Source organism: Triticum dicoccoides, chromosome 3B (genome assembly GCF_002162155.2).
Source record: "Triticum dicoccoides isolate Atlit2015 ecotype Zavitan chromosome 3B, WEW_v2.0, whole genome shotgun sequence".
Classification (NCBI taxonomy): Eukaryota; Viridiplantae; Streptophyta; class Magnoliopsida; order Poales; family Poaceae; genus Triticum; species Triticum dicoccoides.
Window position 1 is genome coordinate 779,819,543 of NC_041385.1, and position 4,234 is coordinate 779,823,776.

The window sequence follows — 4,234 nt, forward strand, 5'->3', positions numbered from 1 at the left end:
AAAGAAAAAAAAAATCCAATTTTTGGATCTTGAAATGATCCCATTTTTGCAATCATGTGGGTAAGGTAGGCATACATGTTAGGTTTGAATGATTTTCGACACCATACACAAGTTGTGACACGTCCAGCCATTTATTTGTCTTTTTCGACCGAGAAGACTCCAAAAAATGCAAAACTTGTCGAAAACCTAAGAAACTTGGCGTGGTGCCTTGAATTGTCATACAAGGCCATGACAAAATTTGGTTGTGTCAAGGATGTTGAGAAACAACGTGTTCTCAGATGGACCCTTTTGGCCAATTCGGACACCTTCATTGAACTGGTCCATTTTTGACATTCTTAAAATGACCCCAACTTTTGTGAATAGGTGGGCATGACCATGGTAGGCATTAATGCCAGGTTTGAATGATTTACGACACGTATACAAGTTGCAGCACGCCCGACCATTTATTTGGGTTTTTTTTACCGAGAAAACTCTAGAAAATGTAAAACTTGTCGAGAATTCAAGCAACCAGGTATGGTGCATTTAGTTAATCATACAAGGGCATGCAAAAATTAGGGCCATTCTAGGATATTGGGAAGCAATGTGTTCTCAGGCGGACCCTTCTATCCTACTCGGACACCATCCGTTGAATATGGATTTTTTGGACATCCTAGAAATGAACCCAACTTTTGCAAGCAGGTGGGCATGCCCATGTTAGGCATCCATACCAGATTTGAACAATTTCTGACACCATATGAAGCCATTTATCAGCATTTTTTGACCAAGAAAACTCCAGAAAAGCAAAACTTTTCAAAACCTAGGCAAGTTGGACTGGTGCCTTGAATTGGTCATAAAAGGCCATGAAAAATTAGGGCCAATTAAAGGATATTGAGAAACAACATGCTCTCAGACAGACCTTTCTGGCCTACCTGGACACTCTCCATTGAACATGGTCTATTTGGACATTCTTGAAATGACCCCAATTTTTTTAAGTAGGTTGGCATGCCCAAAGGTAGGCATCCATGTCAGGTTTGAACAATTTCCGACACCGTATGAAGTTGCGACACATCTAGTCATTTATCAATCTTTTTTGAGCGAGAAAACACCAGGAAATGCAAAACTTTTTGAGAAGTCAAGAAACTTGGCATGGTGCCTTGAATTGGTCAAACAAGCCATTAAGAAAGCTGGGGCCATTTCAGGATGTTCAGAAAAAATGTGCTCGTGGCCTATCCAGACACCCTCCATTGAACATTGTGTTTTTGGGACATTCTTGTAACTATCTCAACTTTTGCTAGCAGGTGGGCATACCCATGGTTTGCATCCATGCTAGGTTTCAAGGGAAAAAGTATTTAAAATCATAATTAAAAATAGTTACTTAAAACTGTCATATTGATGAATTATTTTCTGTTTTTTGCGAGCGTCAATGCGCCAGCCCAGTCGGCCAGCCTCCTATCTGTGTGGCCTTCTATTTGACGCTACTCTTGAAACATATGGAATTTCCTAATTGACACTCGTCGCATGAAGTTATCAACCAAACGGATAGAACGAGCAAAGCAAATAACGTTATGGTCTCCCCCATTGAGCATCCTTAGTGACCACTTTTTTTTTTCAAGAAAACGCAAAAGAGTTTGCGTTTCATTTCGATGAACAAGAAGAGAACAGCAGTACAGGTACAACCCCCCAAGAGGAGGGACACACGCACACACAACATCGTCCTCACCAAACGAGCAGGCGAGGAGGTGCTACCAACTACAGACTGCAACTACGAAAGGTCTAGCCTTGTCCAGCCTCCAACCATGAACGGCGAGGTAACTAGACTGAGAGCCTCAAGGCCGCGTCACAGCCGTTGCCAGGCGCCTCCAAAGAAGACCGCATCTCCAGGGCTGTCCAGGCCAATGTACCTTCCACCCATAAGTGCCTAAGAGATGGCAGGTGGATGGCAGGACCCAACCAGGACTAGTGAAGCCATCGTCTTGGACATGTCGGCGCCGGCGTACATAGCGCCCCGGACGCCCACGCTCTATGTTGAAGTCCTCATCACAGCATCGCATTACCAGCAAGCCTCGCCGGAAGACCGGGGAGGCCACCATCTCCAGCTGCCGCATCGGGGAGTCCAAGTGCAACCCAAGCAACGCCTTCAAGAAGGGAATGGCGCTGAGACGCCACCGCTGCCTTGTCCAATGAACTGGACCAAAGGTTTCCCCCGGTGCTCGAGGAGAGGGTCAGTCTGGGCCATGACAGCGCCTCCATGGAGGTTACGGCACCCTCAGGTGTCGCCGTTGTCAGCGCAGGCCATCGCCGCGCAGGGATTTCACCCCGTCCCAAGACCAGAACCCCAAATACCACCGAAACATAGCAGACAGGAGACGGGGAAGCAGACCGCCGGAGAGGACCATCAGCACCAAGAGGGAAACCACGTGTCGTCACTGTTGATGTAGGGAAGCACCGGCCAGCGCAGAGCAGCAGCCGCCGGATGGCTGCCAAACAAGGCCAGCCACCGCAGGGGGTCGCGTCGAGCAAGGGCAGTGGCGCTGTCGCGGGGACCTGCCACCTGCACCTTGCTGCCGCCGACCATGGCCGCTGGCGCGGTGACCCGCAGCCTCCGCCACCTGGATCCGCCGGGGCACACCCAAGCGGCCGCAGCCGCACCCCCAAAGGGGCACGCCGCACCGCCCACGTGCTCGCCACGCCAGGTCCAGAGGCCCGACCCTCTGGATCTGGGGCCGTCGTCGCGAAAGCCTAGGTCCGGAGCAGCACAGCTCCGTCAGCCTCGTCGAGCCCCACGCTCGAGGGGGGGAGGCAGCCTGGGAGCGAAGCCCCACCGCCGCCGGATCCGCCAGGTCTTTGCCCGGCGGGGGGCACCGGCGGCGGCAGGGGGGAGGGGGAGGAGGAGGGGAGGGAGCGCTCGAGGCTGTGTCGCCTCCCGAGTCGCCCGTGGGGAGGGCGACGCGGGGGGGAGGGGGGGCACTCCACAACTTTTCTCCTTAGTGACCACTGAACCTTCAATATTTCGAATATTTTTAAAACCAATCTTCAGAATTAAAAAAATACTCATATTTATTAATCAATGTTCAAAAAATTCAGAACATGTTCATAATTTCACAAAAAATTGTACATGTCTTCAACTTTTGTTTGTCATCTCTCAAAGAAAAAGTCAAGAATTTCACAAAATGTACGTGTTTTCCAGAAATTGTTCAAAATGTGTTTATTCAAAAATTTCACAATTGTTAGAGAAATGATTGGGATTTCACATGTATCATAATTTGTTTGGAATTTCAATCAATGTTCCCGTTTTCATATTTTTTTCAAACATTTCAAAAAATGATGATCTTATGCTTCTGTAACAAAAATTGTTCGCAATTACAAAAATCTTTGTTGTTTTTCCATTTATTTTCTGGAGTTGCAAAATTTGTTCATGTTCCAAAAATTGTTTGTGTTCCCATAATTTGGAATTAGAAAAATGCTGCGGTTTTAAAAAATATTTGTGTTTCAAAGCTGTTCATGATTTTTTTAAAAATGTTTCAGTTTATTATATATTTGTTCAAAAATCTGAAAAGTGTTTGGGATTCACACAAAAATCACGTTTTGTTTTCAAAAAAATATTTTGCGTTGGAAGTTTTTAAAATATTCTCCATGATATTATTATTAAGGCGTCGCTCTGCCATTAAGTCAAAAACGCTGTCTAGGTGAGCTTGTTGTAGCACGTTTGTAGAATTCTAGAGGTCTTGAGTTCGAACTCTTGCCGGCGTGGTTTTATTTTTGAAGCACTGCTATAAGCTACCTTAATGGGCCGGCCCAATCGGTGGACTCCTGTACGTATACGTCCAGCGGGGGTTGTACGACTTGTGAAATTACTATATTACCCTTTATACATTTTAGGAGGGGGGTTGTACCGAAGCGGGTCTCGCTGCTTTCAACATTTCGGCTTCAAAACCCGGCATCTTGTTGTGCACTCTAGGACAGGGTTTATCCGAACGACCACCAAACAAAATAGGCGACGCCCCTGACGGGTAAAAAAAAAGGTCAGCCAAATTATCCCGTTCCTGGTCGTCACCGATGAGTCATGACACTACCGGACTCGCGGGCTATGCCTACGGCCCAGGGCCGTCGGCATAGGTCCTATGTCATCGGCAAAGATCTATGCCTACGGCTGCCGTCGGCATAGCCCCGTCAGTGTAGATCACGTCAGCGTAGTTCTGTCAGACCGTCGGCGTAGTATAGCCGTCAGCATAGGAGCGTATGCCGACGGCCGTGG

At 47.5% G+C, this 4,234-nt stretch overlaps 1 pseudogene; it reads left to right on the top strand.

Annotated features, from left to right (window-relative positions):
- The first annotated feature begins 2,227 nt into the window (after window positions 1–2,227).
- On the top strand, window positions 2,228–2,977 carry LOC119280014 (annotated as a pseudogene).
- Window positions 2,978–4,234: the final 1,257 nt, after the last annotated feature.